At 38.9% G+C, this 19,892-nt stretch overlaps 2 long non-coding RNA genes across 2 annotated transcripts; one reads left to right on the top strand and one right to left on the bottom strand.

The window, feature by feature from the left end:
* Window positions 1-2,054: 2,054 nt before the first annotated feature.
* On the bottom strand, window positions 2,055-4,953 carry LOC148185224 (uncharacterized). The gene is made up of 3 exons (XR_015774508.1): window positions 4,893-4,953; window positions 4,304-4,520; window positions 2,055-2,533 (listed from the first exon to the last, which is right to left on the bottom strand). It is a non-coding gene; the product is annotated as an uncharacterized LOC148185224 (long non-coding RNA).
* A 159-nt stretch (window positions 4,954-5,112) lies between these two features.
* On the top strand, window positions 5,113-12,947 carry LOC148185223 (uncharacterized). The gene is made up of 3 exons (XR_015774510.1): window positions 5,113-5,343; window positions 11,078-11,200; window positions 12,773-12,947. It is a non-coding gene; the product is annotated as an uncharacterized LOC148185223 (long non-coding RNA).
* The last annotated feature ends 6,945 nt before the right edge of the window (window positions 12,948-19,892 follow it).

Raw genomic sequence — 19,892 nt, 5'->3', positions numbered from 1 at the left:
CTCATTTCCTCTCAGTAGAAGTATTAGAGTAAATATAAAGCAGCCATGTCCCTGGACAGTGGCGTGCTCCACTCAAGCAACACTTCTTCAACAGTTTCTGACATCTCCATTTTACTGTCATCATGAGTTTTGTAGACTGGGACAGCACTGCTAGCACCCTAGTAGTCCTGTGAATGTACTTAGGGATAAGCTGCCAAAGAACATCTTACTGCATTAATGTAATGGGTTACATTTGCTTTACTTGATCTCACATAATCCATCAAAATCTTCATGACTAGGAAAGGTTGAATCAGCCTTACTGACAGAAATTACATTCCCACTGTTATCTCCCTGACAAATCAACCACTTCACTGCTGAGGGGTCCATATTCCTTTGATTTACAAGGTGCTTGGTAAAATTGCACTTCCTAGGAAAGTGGATGTTTAAAACCATTGGTCAAAGAAAGCATCCAGTCAGGCTCTGCTTGGTGTTTGCTTTTGGTTTGCTATTCATATCAAACCTTCTGCTTTATTAGAGAGTGGCAGAAGAACAAAAAAGCAAGGAACATTAAAAGGATGTGAATCTCATCTTCTTTTAAAGACACCTTATTAGGGAGGAGATTGTTGTTTATGATTTTCAGTTTTTCAAAAGGAAGATGTTAAACTCTAGAGTACATTCAGTGCCAGACACTGAAGTGACTGTTTCTCTCCATCAGACAGATAAACTCAGGAACAAAGCTGCGGAATCAAACCGTGGGATCTCTGTAACCAAGCCTCCTAAGGACTGCTCAGGCAAACATCTGCCACAATGGGGTTAATATCAGCAGCCTGGCTTTGGATCTGGGGGCTGGACATCCCCTTGTGCCTTCTGTGGTTGCAATTGGGAGAGTTCAATTAATAATGCCCCCTGAATTCCCACGGCTACTTCTGCGTTCCTCACTTTGTCCCTAGCCTTAGAACGCCTGCAGTAATTAACTGTGTGCCACTGACATACCTTATGAAATAGAACAGGAAGTCCTGGTAGTGAGAAAAGTGGTTCCTGCCAACACTGAATTTTTATCAAAATATAATGAAAGCTATTCTGTAAATAAATCCCCAGTTGCAGGTGCTGTGAGTGAGGATTTTTCAGTGTGAGATGAGAAGGCTTCAGGGAGCCTCTTGGACGAGGTTAGGGCTTGGACATTGCATGGCCCTTGGCAACCTCAGCAACCCAGGGCTGGCACATTCCAGCTTAATTCTTGCTTCCCCAGTTGGGAAGAGCTGTTTGAGAAGAAAATGGTACCAGAAGTCACATGCTCAGGACAGACATCCACATACACACACCCCTAGAAAATATTTGAAACATGCTACCTTAGACTCAGCCCAGAAGTCAGGGTAGGGTAAAGTGCCTTAAATACCCTTTCCTTCTCTTCAGTAAAGAAGCAATAGGAGAGCATATGCTTCATGTATGACATCCACTACCTTTTCTACTGCTTCTTTACTGCCCCAATCCATTTCTTGCCTGGGTTTCATGTTTCACCTGGTCTTTGCCAGAAAACAGTTGAAGAAAAGCAGGACTTCTGTGCCTTTTGGTGCATTTTAGCTAACATATATTCATCACAACTGAACAAAAGTTGTCCTTTCTGGAGTTGAATGATCTTTCATGTCTAACATCCATTTTAATACATTGCAGTTGTGTTTCTCAAAATAATTTTAAAACCACTTAGTATGGCTTCACTGGCAGCTTTTCAAAAAAAGAAAGCTGTTTGAATGTTTAGAGGAAGAGTTACATTTCCTGATCTGATATTTTTTCAGTCCTCATCACAAACTATCATTTTTCTAACTCAAAAGTCAAGTACTTTAACTATTTAAACAGTGTTTAAACTATTAAAACTTTAACTATTTAAACATTGTTCCCTGGACAGCTGGTATAATAGCATGAATAGAGAACAAAACCAACAGAAATTGATCCAGGTCCTAGTTTTGTGATACATCTCTCATCCACACCTTAGTGTAAGATGCAAAAAGTCCTAAACAGGTCCTCTGGCACCATTTCAAAATAAATAAATGAAATTAGCTCTGTACCTTCTGTATTATTCTTATTTTACTAGTCTGATTTATTGATAACAAAGTTGAAATTGCTTGGAGGAAATGGCTCAGATTAAATTACTACTCAGGAAACCTTTGAGATACCAGCAGTCTCTTTGTTTGGAGTTCACACAGTGAAATGAAGTCCTGTACCATATCTAGGGGACTTTGAAGCCCAGAGCTATCACTAGCAAATGTTAGTGTTGTGAATCTGCTCTCTACCACCTGGGCAAAACACTCCTTCCCTGGCTTTCTCACTCTTGTTTTTCTCCTGGCTTATCACAGATAAGCTTTGAGTACCCTGCTGTGTCATGACCTCGATGGTAGATGATGTTTGCAGGGAGGGCAGCAGCCTCTGGGCAGTGGGCAGTGGTTGCCTTGTTCCTCGTCTCTCTGCCTTCCCTTCACTGATTTCCAAAGAAGCCATTGCCTGCTGCCAAGCACCATCCTTCAGCTTTTTCATCCAGACCACTTAACAAAATGTCTTCCTGTGGGGAGAAGATTTACATGAGGAATTCTCTGGAGAGGGAATCAGGATAGCCCTTCAACCAGCCCCTCACACCTGCATTTTGTGTTGCCACACCAGGCTGAAGACTTCAAAGCATGCTCAACTCTTTGCCTGTACTCCTTGCCCTGTCTTATTTTTGATCTTTCCCCTGAGAGACAGATCCACTAGTGATGAGAAGATAATTCAGATCATTTGGTCTCTTGAGATTCCCACTAAGGGGAAGAATAACAATTCATCAGCAGCTTTCCTGATCTGCATAGAAAATTCAGGCTCCTTTTTTGCTGACCCTAGTGGCTTGCCACATATGGCTGTAAAACCTTATGCTCTTAATCCAGAAAGACAGCTGGAATTTTCAGCCATAGGCTGTCAAATGCCATATTCATAACACATTGGATGAAATTATAATAGCAGAATAATTCTTTTAATGAGATATTTAAGACATATTGAAATAGAAGCTTTTGTGAAACAAATACATAGGAATTTTACAGCATCAGAGCAGGAGAACAGATTGTTATTGGTAATTCAGCAGACCTGTCCTAGTAGTGTTACACACTCACTCATGACCTCAGATTCCAGTGAAAACCACCAGGCCATTCATCTGGAAACTGATGCTGAAAATCTGCCGCTTCACAATGCCCTTACAGTGGGACATCACTTACCTTTCTCTCTTTTGCATAGCAGGCTTAGTATACTCAAAAAGTAAAATTACTATGTGAATGTGAACTGAAAAGGACTGTTTAGATCACTAAGCCCAGGTACTTGTTACTGCATTTGACCATTTAATAGATGCTCAGCCACAAAGGAGCCACAAAAATCTTGCCAGCTGCCTGTGACAACTTGCAGATCTATAGCAAAAGGTCTGAATGCACTGTTATACATCATAGAGACAGCTGAGGGGATCAAGATTTTTCACTGCTGATTTCAGTCTTCATTAGCAGTTATGATGCTAGTTATTTGTCAGATGATCCTAACAATTCTACCACATTACCCTGCAGATAAAGGCAGATAATTCAATCACCCCCACCATCTGATTTTGGGGAAAATTCCTTTGCTGCCTCAGATCTATTAAGTGACAGGTATAACCTTCTGGGTATACCTCAAAGGCACTTGAGATATTTGTATTTCCTTACAATCACCAATGTATCCTGTCCTGCCTCTGGTTGAGATCTATCTCTGATACTTCAGATGGGAGCCAAAAAAATCACAGCAGTGAAGTTGGTGGGAAGAAAGGAAATAAAAGGTCTTTATGAAGGCCAAGGAAAATGTGAGGCATGAGATTACATAGCTGGGGTGCAAATGAACACAATGAACAAATGCCTCCTTCTTTTGAAGACAAAGGACGAAAGGACTCATCACAAGTTTAAACTTCTCAGCGTACCACTCAGTCCCATTCAAAAAAGCTGTAAGACTCCATTTTACAACTGATGAGGGTTTTTGCATCTCTTGGCTGGTCAGGAGTTCAACTTGTCTCTGCTCATCAGCTGGAAAATATGTTCCCATAACCTATAAATCTGCTTTGCACTTTATTTGTTGTACCCTTAAGCTGAATAAAATATTTCTTTCTCTCATTATACAGGACAGACACTGTACCACTTTCAAGCCTTTAGCAGAGTTTTCTTTCCTTCATCAGTTTTTTTTCAAAACATGCTGTGTTCCCAAGTGGAAGCACACACCTGGCTGGTTTAATTGCATAGAAGACTGTCACCTGTTTTATTTAGTGATCTGCTTCTATAAAGGTAAACATACTCACTCTGGAGGACCTCAGAGGCTGCTTAGCTGCTCAGACGTGGCCTGTGCCCATAAGGATGATTGTTAGACAATGTCCAGCTGTTCCCATTCACACACACAATGAACACAGTCGGCTGTGATGCTCAGGATCTTGTCTCCCCCCGTCTTTGAATGAGAACAAGATGTTGGCTGACCTTTCCACAAGTGACCTTAGGTCCTTAATCAGGAGGATATCTTCCCTGAAAACACATACAAGCTGAGAAATAGTCACATTCACTGGTCATAAGCATAATAATGATAATTCAAATGTTTCACTTTGATTGCAAGTAAGAACTATGCATATGTAGGTAGATACAAAGGCCCTGATTTTGGGCCTTCCTAAAATAGTTCATAGAGTTAAAAAAAAAATAAAATAATAAGCTCTAGCCCAGTTTAATTAGCTTGGGTTTTTATGATGTCATGTCTTTAGAAATGCTGTAACAATCCATAGAGGAATATATTTTCATTATTTTTTTCATAATACTGTGCATAAGACAAAACCAAATTTGAGCAGTTTTTTCAGTTGCTGTTAATAAGGGATGTAAGAGGCCAGTGTCTATATAATAACTTACAGCTGTTGAGAAGCTATTTTAGTCAGTCAGTGCATACACCACGTTTACAGCCTCCAAATACCTGTGGTCTAGCCACTTACTTCAGCCTGCTGATTATTTAGCTGGAATAATCTACCCTTAGCTCCTCCTTCAGCCCCCTCCACCCCAACAAGATTCAAATGGAGAACAATTTAAACAAACCCTGCTCAGCTTCTGGGTGCCCTTGTGACCCCAAGCCAGAGCCTTCCTATAGCTTTGACCTGCAGATTTGGGCAAGCTGTGGCAGGGGGGGCAGTCACAGCAGGTTCAGACCCACTGGGACCAAGGGTTAGGGGAAGTGTCACCAACAAAGTGGTGGCTTCTGCTGGGTGGGGAAAGGTGGGTCCCCAGTGCTCAGCTGGGTGACCCCAGATGGATCCCAGCATGTAAAGTCTGGACCTCACCCACCCAGCATGGGCAGGAGGAGAGGGAGGTAACATATGTTTTATATATAGATTTATTTCTTCGTGGGCAACACAAAATTATTATTTCTTCCCTTTTTTTTTTTTTTTGTTTTCCTCTTGCTAAATTAGGGGAAAATTCATATCCTGATATTAATGCAGCCTGGCACTGGATGTTTGATTATTTAAACATAATTTTTTTATTTTACAAAAAAATGTTTTCATTTAATTTGATCATTACCTCTAAAATTGTTTCATGTCTCTAAAATCTAAGTTAGTCTCATTTCTATAATGGAGTATATCTTTCTAACAGGCCCCCCAGTTTAATTTATGTGCTTATTTCTACCAGTTATTATTTTTTTCTGTTTTTTTAAGGGAGCCAGTTCACTGTTTGCTTGGTGCAAGATTTCATAAGGCTTTTTTTGAGCCAATTCTTTTAATGAGCATTGGAACCAGTATAGGAAACCATGATAGAAGGTAAATCCCTTTTAAACAAAAAATATTACAGCTGAGTTATCTGCTGCCTCTGCTGAGGCTGGTAGGGTTGTTATGCTTTTGTATATGAATTGCTTTGGGATAATAATGTTTTCCACTTGCTTATACATTTTTCATCAGACAAATCAGGAAAAAGGTTGTATCATATAGATCTGTAACTGTAGCTGCTTTCCTGTCCTGTAGCTGCAAGGTAAAGATGAGTTATATTTTCATACTCAGAGAAAAAAGGTCAGAGTTAGAGGGGGAAAAAAGAGTATGAAAGTGGAAAGCCTTGGATATAAGTAGCTAGCCCCTAAAGCAGGTGCTAACAAGACCTTCTTGACAACCAGCGAGTTTTGTGCATAGCAGAGGAAAAGTTACAGCTGAAAGAAAAGAAACAGGCAAGGAATAGCATTGTACTGTATCTGACTGGGATTATAGCAGCTGAATGAGTCATTGTTATAAAATATGGGCAGCGGAGCGTCCTTTCAAGTCTCTCAACACAGACTGAATGCGGTTCTGACCAAGATGACAAAATTCATTTTGATTGAATAGTTGTCCATATTTTTAAATGAAATGCATGTGGGGCCATTAGCTCAGCTCCCCGTCGAAGGCGGCTGCACCGCAGCCCTGCCATATGTTTGGCAGTGTTTGAAGCACCTGGCATCCTCCAGAACAGACAGCCACATTTGAATGGGGATAAATATTGAACTGTCTCACAGCTTTCTCTTCCAGCTCCAGGGTAGGTATTTTTTACATTAAAAAAAACCCCCAAACACATAGCACAATACAAAAGGTTAGGCAAAAATTTATGTACATAAAGTGTTTTATAAAACCAGAAAGGAAGAGTAGGACAGGACTGGCAGGGATCCTGGACTCCTCCTGTGTCTGTGGAGAACAGGATGGGCAGGGACACAGATTTCTTTCTTTGTCTAAAGGTTTAAGGGACTTGAGAATGCGAAAAATACAAATAATAATTTGTTCTTTTATTATGGATTTATCACAGCATTATTAAAGTTAATATGCAGTTTCTCAGCCTGGAATAATCACTCCCACAAGTCCCATCCCTATCAAATTTTCTTCTCTATAATACCATTAAGAAACTGATATGCTCAGCTGCATGCTGAGATCAGTCATGTCCTTTGGCTGAAAAATGCACAAGTTACTTTGTCGTCGAATAAGGTTTAAATGTTTGGTGACACATGAATCTGAATTTCAAAAAAATAGGAATATTGCATGTTCTTGTGCTTCTCCTAGGTCAGTTTTTGGGTTTATTTTTTTAAGTATTAACAGAGATTCATAGTATGTTTTGTGGTTAAAGAGCTATTGATTACATGGGGCACAGCTAGAGCAGTCTCAATTAGATCTGCCTCCAAAAGGTGAATTCAGACAGGAATAGGTGAAAGCAAAGACTAGGACAATACTCAGAGAACAGAAACCCCATCACATGACAGAATTAAAAAGGACTTTTCTAGTTTTATGTTGCAAAGGAAAGTCTTGCAGAAGGCACCATTTATTTCTCTAAGTATGTCTCCAGGAGCAAAAGGACGTTTCTTCTGAAGGGCACTACGACACAAGGATATAAACCGTGTGAATACATTCATGTTGGACACAAAAAGGCCTGTCAATGAAAGGAGCCAGAGTCTCAGCTGGACTTCTAGGAAGTTGCTGGGGCCTGAAACCACAGTTTGAAGCTACTTTTTTGATACCTGTATTCATGAAGTGTAATGATATGGTTATCTACAGTGGCGGGTAAATGACTTTGATGAGTAAAGAAAGTGCCTTCTTTAATCACTTTATCAGTGTTCCTAATACCAAAAATGCCCTCCAAAATAGATTGATGAGGAATACTGAGGGTTTCCCAACATACTTGCTTGTCTGGTCATAGTGCAGCATTTATTCTTTTCTTTTAAATACAGTGCAAAGGTGGAAATGAACTGAGTGTTTATGTTGTTTCACTCCTTCTGAGAATCATTTTCAGATCCCGCTTGAATCATTTTTCTGCCTACAGCTGCTTCCACAAACATCTCAGTGGGTGGACTCAATCTAAGAAATCCTTGTGCTTCTGCCAGGATTTCTTTTCTATTCCAACTCCCCACCTTTTAAAGAAATTATAAGTAGTACACGGCAATAATGATTCAGAAAGGATCCTGTCCTTGGGACATAGGAGTTTCTGACAGTGTTTTATTAGCTAATGTGGATGCCAACTCTGTAAGAGGAACATTGCTGTTTATTTTTCTAGATAGCTATTATGATTGTTCTGATTTTTTTGTTTATAGCATTAATCTTTGGTGATCCATATCCTATAGAGTGTTGAAATACAAATGAGCAAAAAACACAGCCATTTTTTGTGCTGTATTTTTTTATCTGAAAGTAGGCAAAGGGCTGCAATTCAAACGAAAATCTGCTAAAAGGAGGGAGTTGCACATCATCCATATTAACCATTTTTGGTCCAGCTGAGCACTAAAGAGCATTGCTATGGGAAGGTTTGTGTTGTCCACCTTGCTCACTGCTCCTCTTATGGGGCAGCCTGCAGGAATGCTGAAAAAGCAGGACAAGAAAGGTGTAGGGACAACTGCACACTCATTTACTAGCACCAAGCACTACTAGAAATCCATAAAAATGAAAATAAAACAAGGGTATGGTGATGTGATAAAAATACAGCTCTGCACATCAATATGTTTCATTCATAAGAGGAGATTCAACCTCTGTGGAATTACACTGCTCACTGTGATGAAATGGCTCTTGCAATAACAAAAGCCAAGCAAGGTCATTATCTGCATTTCCAAGTATTTGAAAAATAAAATGGAATCGCCCTCTCATCTAGATATGTTATTTTGTTTATTCTTTAGAAATTGTAATAACAGCAGCCTCAGACTGTCATTTTCTTGTCCTTATGGTACCAAAGAGGAAATATACCCTTTGAAAACACACCAAAATAAAAACAGCATGAAGGAGAATTCCTGAGGCTGGTAGCCTGTAAAAAGAGCTAACATCTGTGTTCAGGTGCCAAGAAAAAAAATACATGCCACACTGTCCTGTGCTTAGGCTCCAGCTCTGAATTTTTTGCACAATCCATATTTCATGTGGATATGTCAATAATCACACCATATTATATTATATGTATATATCAGATCACAATGTATACTCCATAGATGCTATATAATGCATCACAATAAAGGTATTTTTTCTTGGTACAATAAATTACTAATACATTTGATGGAACATTTTCTCCATAATTTTTTCAAATCAGTATCTTTAAGGGAATTCAGGGGAGGTTTAGAAAGACTTGTACATTTTGTTAATAGTTTATGGGTTTCTCTGTTTAGATTCCTGAAAAAGACTAGGTGGAGAAATGCTTCATTGTTTTGACTCAAGGTCTTTTGGTTTACAAAGCAAAATGTTGATAAAAACTGTGAACTTCTTCAGTAATTGTATGTAAAGTCTCAGATACCATCACTGGCTTGAACATTTTTGATTCCTGCTGCCTGGGCTGGCTTGCAGGATGTGTGCTGCTTCTCCCTGGCCACAGCACTGCTTTATCTTTGTTCTGCTATAGTTAAATTGCTACCTGGGCATGTTTGTATTGTTGAGTGGGCATGGTGACCTTTGGTAGTAAATCATTTTGACTGGGCCAGATTGGGTTGAATGTCAAGAAACAAACAAATGCATCTTTGTTTTCAGTTTAAGAGACACAGCAATTTAAATAAAGTTGGGTTGCAGGAAAGCAAACTGTGTTTATATTTCATTACCCCAACTTTGATATAGTGAGATTGTGAAATTTGCTTATAATATATAAAAAGCTATTTTTAACATGGATTTGTACGTTTGTATGTTTGTGTATGTGTGCAGCGAAACTCATGTACAAATAGATGTGCATTATGTCCGTGGTAATAATAATAATAACAATGGTAATAATATAATTCTATCATTATATTCTTTTATCATCAATATATAGTTCTATCATTAGGGAGACATGGGGACATCTATCCTAAGTCAGTCATGTAAGTCCCTCTGAGATTTTTGGAGAGACAAAGCCAGTTCCAGGGAGTGATCTATACTCATCTGTTCAAAATGAGAGGTTGCCTGCTGAGAAATCCTATGTGGCTAATTCAGAGCAAACACATAACATTCAGAATGCTAAAGTTAGGGACAGGAAACCCAAACCAACTGTGTTCCTAAAAGAACACTCTTTTGTGGAGCTGACCGATCATGCACCACTTCTGGTTCCTACTCTTGTTTTTTGTGGTGGTGATAATAGTGATGGTGGATACCACCAAGTTAGAAAATATGTTTTCCACTTGAAATTAGAAAGTTTTGTGGGTTTTTTTAATGGTTATGGTAGTTATTTAAGAGGAAATTGTTCATGTTGCCAATTCATGGGGTTTTTTTGTTTGTTTGTTTAATTTTGTCCTTAAAAATATCTTTGAAGCATGTAATTGTATAAATGTGACTTGATCACTGAAATCACTGGGTGGACTTGAAAATCATGAGGGCAGAAGGAAAAGGGAGGAGAAGAATTAACGAGATCTACAGTAAAGAGAATTATTAATCTGCTGAAATATGTGCCTCTGTTACTATTGGCTCTGTGAAAAACTGATTTCACATGTTATAATGTGCCTCCTAAAACTGAAAAAAAAAATAGGAATGGGTGTGAAAACCTAAAATTGTACAGCATATGAACACTTCAATATCTTAAGAAGTCATGTGTAGAATAAAAAGTAAATTAGATCTGGGAAAAAAAATGCAAACCCATAAGAAAATCAAAATTAAAACCCAAAAAGCAGTGTCCTGGTTTAACGGTGAGATTTGGCAATAACACCTCTGGGAGCTTCTGAAAGGAAAACTCAGGATCTTGGCTTAATGTATAGCACAGAGATTGAGTTGAATATAAATTTTATCTCTGCCTTTCCAGTACATTTTGAGAGCCAAATTCCAGCACTGTCTGAGAGAATGTTAGTATTTCTCTACAGTGATGGTTTGAATCAATAGTTCATGCTGTAAGCAAGGAAAATAATTCTGATGAAGGTCTTTGCTTAAGTCAAATAAGTGGAGAACATGCTGTGTCTAATTCAGGCTTGGTCCTGAGCTACTGTAAAATAGCATGCAGTGCTTTGCAAAATTTGAAAAATGTGGTAAGTTCTCCAAATGAAGTGGTGACTGCACTTTTGGAGATAGTAATAATCTGGTTAAAAATCATTAACTAAGTTAGGACCATTTTGCTGTTATCTTGGATGAGAGGGTTTAGGGCCATAGTAATTTGCAAAGCTAATCTAGTTCAGTGATCCGCAGGCTGTGACCTTTGACAACCCTCCTGGTGGTGGGAAGAATAGAGCATCTGGATGCCAGGAAGATAAGAAGGTTGGGAAGGCAGCTGGGTCTGCAAGAAAAAGCAAGCAAACTCCGTTCTGTGAGGTTAGTATGTATGTCTTTTGTTTAGTTAGATGATGGATAATTTGGGTGCATTAGCATCTAATTTTTGAAAGTTGCTCTTGAATTAATATGCTTCAGTTTCACAAAGGCCAAACTGAGAAACTGTGCCAATTTTCATAGCTTCAAAGTGATATTGCTTTCTAAATTAGATAAACAGAGCTTCCAAAAATTACGTCAACTATGTGTCAAGTTGGCATGAAAAAAAGAGAAACACCCTATGTCAGTGTCATTGAAATAAACAAGTTAACAGTTAGTCGTAAAGGCCATGAAGGGAGTAATTTAGGAGAATATGAGTTCCTGACTCCGGAATTCCAGTTCTCTGACCAAACAACAGCACTCCCACACACTGGGGAATGTGAGTATGAAATAAGCATGGGAGTGCCAAAGCTGGAAAGCTGTATCAAAAAGGCCAAAGACACAGGAAACTGCAGATTTGGATCTGAATTTGAAATTAACCACTCTGGCCTCTGTCTAAAGTTGCTGACTCCCCTGAGTTTTGGGTAGAGCTCAGCATCATATGGCAGGGAAGTCATGGAGAAGAGGCAGAAATGAAATGGCAATAGACAGCCAGGATGGCAAGAGGGGTAGTGCTGGAGCTGAAAGATACTGCTGAAGACAGGGATTGTTTTCAAGGCAACTGGATGCAGAGAAGGACTTGGAGAATTGGGAGGGGATGAATAGAGTGGAAAGAACTTACGTTTCATGATGGTTGTCATGTGCCATCAAAACATTGCTCAGTTTAAGTGATTAAGGCAGGTTTGGCACAGAATTGCTCTAAAATGAAAATATGGAAAATGAATTCTGCTTTTAATTTTGCAGAAATGAATCCCAGAGATTATTCAGATATCAGTGTCATTTTTTAACCAAGCTGCTCTATTCTGAAAGCATAGATATCTCAGTCTCCCCAGGGAGATAAGTTTCCTCTTTAGTCTGGTTCCAATATCAGGAAAAAACAGATAGAGATATGAAATACAAGTTGCTTGTATGAACAACCTCATGTCCAAATCTCTAGAGTTTTATCCATCACTGGTGATATACAGTCTTAAAACAAAACCCTCGTTGGGGTGTAGAAACAATTATTAACATTTACTGCTGCTTTGGTATACTGACTTCACTGAGCTAATAATAATAATAATGATGATGATGAGAAACTTCAAAAGATTTATGGAGGCCAAATACTTGTTTCTTTTTACTAAGGTCTTCAATGTATCTCTGCCATTTTTGGAAGCCATCATTTTTGTGAAAATTCTTTTTTAAAGGCTTTTTTTTTAACTTTGTTAATTGTCTTGGGATTAATACAACTAATGAGATAGAAAAAGATCTTTATGTTTTATTACAATTGGGGATTATTTGAGGAATACTTGAAAAAGAAGCCAGCCTTCCCCTTATTATTACCAAGTATGTCCCTCATGGTTTCATGAAAGATGCATCTTGCTGTATAAAAACCAATCAGATGAAGTGCTCTGGTTGCAACTGTGATTGTTATGGGGAGTGACACACCCTCCAAAGTCAGAAAAAAGATTAAAGAAAAGACTATCCCAAATTCTTTTAAAGGTCAAATGTGGATTCAGGTTTGCAGCGGGAAGCCAAACGCAAGAGGACATCACCATGGAGTCCAGGAATTTTCCATTTGGGATCTCTATTTTGCAGCAGATTCATCTCTCTGTAATGCAACTACAAGCAAACTTTGACACAAATACCGAAGAGAGAGAAAAGATCCAGATCCATATCTGAAGTTTACATTTGCCTCATTCCTGGTCTCCTGATAGAGGGACAACCATAACAAGTGAAGTTCTTAGATGATCTGGAGCCAGTGCTATGCCTTCTCCCTCTTTTTTTCCTTTGCCTCTTATTTTCTTTCAATCCAAGCCTGGCTGAAAGGTATGACTCCTGCTGTGAAAACAGTGTGTGTCATCAGATTTCTTAACAAATTTTCTTCCATGATTTATGGTCATGGAAAGGAGTCTGAAGACTTTTTGAAAGACGTCCTCCTTAGTCCTTCCTTCAATCCTTTTGGAAGGCTTAGGATGGAAAAACAAGACCCTTGAGAAAAAAAATAAGAAAAATTACAGGAAATTGTTTCTTTTAGAATAAAAATAGAGAAAAGGATGGAATCATGTCTAAAAAGATGTTATTACTGATTTATTTTATTGCTGCATTTACGGTTTCATTTCAGTGGTTTAAACCACATTCAACAATGAGCAGTACTCCCAGTGAAATAATTAGGTATTTCCAGTGCATTTATTCTCTAACTAAACTTTCCAATGTTATGGCAACTATAATTCCAATATTTTTTGGGCCAAATTTATTGTTAGCATATAATACTTCACTGCATGTATTACATTACTGTGAATGCATGTATGGGGATATCATGCACATTTTCAAGTTTTTCATTTAGAAATGTTGAAGGAACTGTCAGGGAAAATTACTTTTTCTTTTATGAGTAGAAAACCTCCCTTTAAAGCACTGTTCTCTACCTAATTTCATTTTTTGAAAACATATTTTCTGTATTTTCTGCACACATATAGGACCTATTGGTGTATTACTCATCATTAAAGGAAAAAAAGTTACTATATGTATTTCAATCTCTCCTCAGATTTTCTATTTTCCAAAAAAGAATGAAGAAAATTTGTTTGGTGGGTTTTTTTCATGAGAATTTTATATCCCTAGCACATCCAAGAAGTCCAGGTCTCCCTCAGGGCCCACAGTAGTTTATTTAGAAAGTTAGCTGTTCATCTTTCAGGAGCCCTACAGTTATCTTTAAATACCATGTTACAACCAATTTCTTTCACCACTACCCAAATGCTATAAAATTTGGGAAAAAACACCACCAGAACCTCAGTTAAGACAAAATATATGTGATCAAGTAAGAACATTCTAATGATTCAAAGAGGAAGAACAGTATTTTTTATGTTGCAGGATAAGAAACTCAATTAAAGGACTGGAAGAACCACCACATGGAGAACTTATCATATAATGCATTGACAGAATGGCTGGGTCTTGTGGCAATGGAGTTGCTGTTGAGCAGAAGCAAGACAATGAACAGATTTTCAAACTATTTAAACCTCACCTCAAAGCAAAGTAGTCTTCACACAAGAAGTCTTCACTGGCAAATGTAGTCTACACAATTGAGGTATGACCATAATTGAGGCTGTCATTTGGATTTTACAAAAAATTTGGATTTTACAAAAAAAATTACTTTTCAGTTAGTGCATTATGGTGGGACAGAAAGAAAATGGTGCTGCTGCTGGGGAAGAGAACTACTGTCCATGGAACCGTATTTTTCTCCTCCCCCCCCCCCCCAAAAAAAAAGATACATAAATATCTAGATCTTCATTCTGCTACAAAAAAGTCAAGTGGTTTTGCTGAAGATTCTCTGGCATCAGAATTACCCCAAATGTAAGCAGCAGGAAAATGTATGCTGCCTGTCAGTAAAATATTTGATGCAAAAGATTTATCTGTGTTTTCAATTTTTTTATCCTGTACTAACAGTGGTATATTATGGATCAAGCAACTAATACCAGACATTTGTGTTATGTCATGCAACATCTACTTGACAGCTCACAATTTCCCACTTAGTCAAGTTCCTTTGTCATATAAGTGGTGTTTGGGAAGAAAATGTTTTGCCAGTTTCAAAATCCCCAATCTAAACAAGCTTATACAGTGATAGGGTTTAAAAGTATGTGTCCTATTCACATGCCATTCATTCTTTTCAGGTTTACTCCTGAGAGAGATCCTGCATTACACATGCACACAGCTTGAGCTATATAACCTTTTCCATGACCAGCTTCTGCAGCCCTGTCTGGATGCTTTCTAAGTAGGTACCAAGTCCTCAGATTCACAAGCAATTGCCAGCCTTTCATGCCAATATTCACAATTCCAATTAAACTCTCGGTTGTTTGTCACAATATACATTTCTCATTTAGATTATTCTCATCAAATTCTGCAGATGGAAGCCACAGGGTATTTGCATGTATTCTGAAGAATACAAGTGAGGATTTTTATTGTTACTGTAAGGTTTCTTCTCATCATTCTTCAGTCCCTTATACGTTTTGCGTAGTGGTAAAGTGACAGTTGCTGAGCCGGGTTTTTAAAATGCATGTCTATCTGTCAGTTCCAATGTGTCTCACAGTGGCATGCATTAACTTATCATGCTTGAAAGTACAAAAAGATTATGCTGTGGTGAAATGTTAACAAGGTCATATCATATACACACTAGCTCATTGCACTTTTCTTCTTTCATTGCTCCTGTTAGGCATTATTCCATGTCATGCATAAATAATGTTGCTCTAGAGAGAAAGTCAGTGTACTTTATATTACTGGTGCTGCCATACCATTGAGACAGTCTGAACTTCTGGAGTGAATGTCAGAACATGGCACTTGCTAAATTATTGGTACCTAGCCATCAAAGACAAGTATAGGGGATGAATACAGGTATTCATTAATAGATTACGTTCTGCTTTGCATCGCCACAGCAGCAGCCATGGTGAGGTAGTTTTCATAAAAATGAGGGCAAGCCGTTGTCTGGCACCACACATCTGATTTTATGGGACTTCTGTGCAGTCTGTCAGACTGTACTGGGCAAACCATGTGGAAGGTCAGAAAGGCAGAACAAGTGGGCAATTTGTGCACCAAGGAAATTTTTCACAAGCAGAAATTTTCAGCTAGTCTAACAGAGAGCCAGAGAGAAGTATTTTTCCCTCAATATGATTCTGCAGTGCTATGGGGAACGTGCCAATACATCTGCTGAAAGACCTCAGCTCCTCCCTACTCTGCTCCCAAAGATCACCAACAGCAGGCTTGGACCTCTACAGAGTCCCAGCTCCAGATTTTCCAACTGATTCCATTTGGTTTCTCTGAAATCTGTCTGTGTGGGCTATCTAGGCCTGCTGCCTGCTTCCCACCCTTTTTTATTCCCTCCAGATGGAAAATTGTGAATTTTAGGCTAGATATTCCTAGCAGGTGTTTGGTAAGACCTGCAGTCTTTGACCTGCAAAGAAACTACCACCCGCATGCAAATTTCAGATTTAATTGTAAGTAAATCTAACGTGATCCATGAGCTTTTGCTCTAACGTCTGTCACAATCTTTTTTTTGCCAGCGTATTTTTTGCATCTATGTGTATTTATCAGGAAATCCTATTTTGTCCAGGCCTAGATTAAGTCAAAATAAAGTTATCAATAGCAATACTTTATTCCCATGGGTAGCGAACAGCAGCAATGGTCAATTATAAATGGAGCCATAGAGGTCAGCACAGGGTGATGGGGAATAGAGAAATTTTGTTGCTAGCAGAGAACAAAAATACCTGCTATATTACTATGACTAATACCACAAATACTGCTTGGTTTATTTCAGCTTTAATAGATATTTTTTTGCACAGGTAGACAGTCATTTTAGTTCGCTTGATAATTATGAGAAAGGAAATCTAATGCAAAATCAGGTTCAAGCCAACTGCATGATTAATCTGTTTAAAGTACAGTTGCAGGTAACACAGCTTCCCCACCACAAGCACATCTGCATCCAGTCCAGATCCAGAGCCCCTGAACTTGCTGTTCATTACATCCAGCAATGTTTGCTATTATAACGGCAAAGAAAAATTTAATGTTGACTTCATGAAATACAGATGAGCCACTTTGGGGATTTAACTTGTACAGTGTTTGGTAGTCCTTGTAAGGAACTTGGATTCTATGCTTCTAACACCATGAGGCTTTAATAAATCTAAAAGATAATTAACACAGACATGAATAGATATGTAGGGAGTGATATATTGTTCTCTGTTAGACTGCTAGCAATAGCTGATACTTATTGTTCTTAGTTCAAAGAAGAAAAATCTCAGCTTCTGACATAGAAAGATGGAAATTCCTGGAATAGAAGACTGTGAAATAGGTAGCAACTCCTCTGGGTGTGGCATCCTTCTGTGGGATTTAATTTCTTCCCTGAGACCATGAGGTAAAGCCATTTTAAACCCAGGACTTTCACTGTAAATCCCAAATGCCAAATGGTCCTCTCTGGGGTAAGCCAGAGTGAGAAATGAAGCAGGTGGTTTAGGAATCAAAGACCTCCTCACCTCATGAGTGCTCAGAGGAGAAGCAGGCACACTTTTCGTACTTGCCATAGATGCCCTCATTGACACAAAGCAGAGTCATGCTGGGCTTGATCGGGAGATGCAGCTTTTGGGGCTTTGTGTCTCATGAGCAGCGATATGGTGGGACTGTGGTAGGAGTAGGACCCCGAAACCCCAGGAGTATTTTGAATGATCCTCCTGATGAAGCAGCCAAGCCCCAGATGAAAGTTTGTCCTTTAGGCAAACCATGAGACAGTTTAGTATGAAGCCTGGCAGTTTTCTGATGCACCTTAGACTTCATTTTACTGCAAATTCTTCTTAGATGACTTCTATACATAAAACATTTCAGCTTAGTTGGAGCTATCATTTTCAGATCAAAAACATTTAATCAAATCATCCTAGAGCAGCTCTACCACTGAGTCTATTTGGATTGTGTTACTTTGGGGGAGTCTCAATAAAAGCCAATATCTAATTTCACTTTAGTTTATATTTCTAGCACGTATATTTGAAAAATGAAACTTCTGTCCCCAGTACAATACCAGTTCCAACATTTGTTTCATTTTGGGAAGTAATATTTAAAACTATGAACAAATTTGTTTAATTTAGTTTGCATTTAGGTCATCAAGGTATCAGAAATGGACTTCAATTTTCCTGTGAAATTGTTCAGATTTTGAAATCTCCCTTGGAAAAGTGCCACAGGCTATTTTTTCTTGTTTCTAATGTAATCATTTTATGCTACTCAGAGACTGCTAAAATTAATCCATACTGTCAAATCAGGAAATGTTATTCCTCCAATGAATTATCTAAGAATAATTAAAGGCAATTACAAATTTTTGTCCTGTATCTTCTATTCATCCTTCCCTTCTGAGCTCTTCAAATTTCCAGCTAACTACTCCCATGGAGCAGCCATGGTGGTCCTACTAGATATTTTTTTTGGATGGGCAAGAACACAGCTGGGTCCTTCAAAAGAACTTAAACAAGAGGAGGAGATGTAGGAATCTGAATTTCCCAGGTCTCTCTGCATCCTGCATAAGTGTCCTGTTTCAGGGTTTCCTCGGAGAGAACTCAGCTGGACTGTGGCAATTGGACTCATCAAAAATAACGTTGGCACATGCAGACATGTACCACCACCAAAATAATTCTATCAGGAATTTTGAATATTAATCTTATTAAAAGTCTGCTGTGTGCACTGTCACTTTTTACACAGTCACTGTTGCTTCACAAAGTTTTGCCTCGTATGTAACTTGCTACTCCTTATCAGTTTTAACTGCAGGCCATTACTCCCTTGCTTGCCATTTCTGTAGTATGACTAATGCTTTTGGATTTGGGACTTCCAGATAAACTCTGGAAGTATATTAATTTCTGTAGTTCCTACAGTGAAGGGGATTATTAACAAAATGCAAAATTTCAGCTCTTTTAAAAGGGGGAATTCAGCACGTAGTCTGATATACTTATGACTTTAAGAAAGCAACGAAACTGGGGAAGGTTTATTTTTTGTGGTGAAGGTGATGTTTGATTGCTGTTGAATACTTTTCATCTATTTTTAATAGTCAAAATTCAATATTCACTGAAGGATCAAAGCACAACAGACCAGATATTACTCTCAGATATATTTTTGGGTCATACTTTTCTGGGATCATCTGAAATTTGAGGCAGAGCCTTTTGCATTGGACACTTTGTATCCTGGTGGAAATGAGGAGCTGCTGCTCCACTAGGCAGCAATATCGCCCGGGGTGCTCTCTCAGTACACAGCCTTGGTGGTACCACTGGCTTCACATGCAGCTCCCAAAGAGGCAGGAAGGCAGGCAGAATAAAGGAATTGATCTTTCTGGGGTATTGAGAATCTCAGAACTGCCTCAGGTTCACAATCCCTCATGCTAGCTTCTCACAGCTTCTGCCAAAGCAGCTCCCCCTCATTTTTGCACCTTCCACACCCTCTCACCTCCCATTTTTAATCTGACAACTTCACCTATTGCAATCAAGTCCCACAGTGCAATCCTGGTGGTGGCAGGCACTGGGGTGTGTAACCTCCCCAGGCACTGAAGGAGTCCCCTGGTCTGGCAGGCGGTGCAGGGGACCTGAGCCACAACAGCTGCCCACAGGCCCAGTTCCCACACCCAACACATCCATCTGACAGGGGCTGCAAGGATTTCTCTTTGGGCTAAATACCATTTTTCCTACTAAGCCAGTTAGTGCACAAGGTCCTGCATTTACTGACTGGGCTGCTCAGACACAACTTCTCCTTGTAAATCTCTCTGGATTGTTGCTGTATTAGCACAGTGATGCCCAGTGGTTAAAGACAGCAAAGCCTGACTTTGAAGTCTATCGGTCTTTGAAGACTTTGTCCCTCATCTGGGACAAAAAGGACAAGAACTTCACTTCTCCATCTTTCAAAGCACATTTAAATGCATTTTAACTCTGTCACAAGTATTGTTGGAACACAGCTGTCTCCAGATTATCTTCTCTACTGTAAGCATGGGAATATAAAGTCATTGTGAGAGTCACTTTTTTCCTAAGCAAAATAATTTTTCATTTGTCCATGCATGGTCAAGAAGCAAGAGTAATTTTCCATACATTTATTCCAGACTAACATGGTGGCCACATCTTTGTGG

This window comes from Pseudopodoces humilis, chromosome 1 (assembly GCF_049639895.1).
Source record: "Pseudopodoces humilis isolate 2021_Gansu_Grassland_sample_001 chromosome 1, ASM4963989v1, whole genome shotgun sequence".
Taxonomy (NCBI): Eukaryota; Metazoa; Chordata; class Aves; order Passeriformes; family Paridae; genus Pseudopodoces; species Pseudopodoces humilis.
This window is presented reverse-complemented; position numbering and strand designations above follow the sequence as displayed.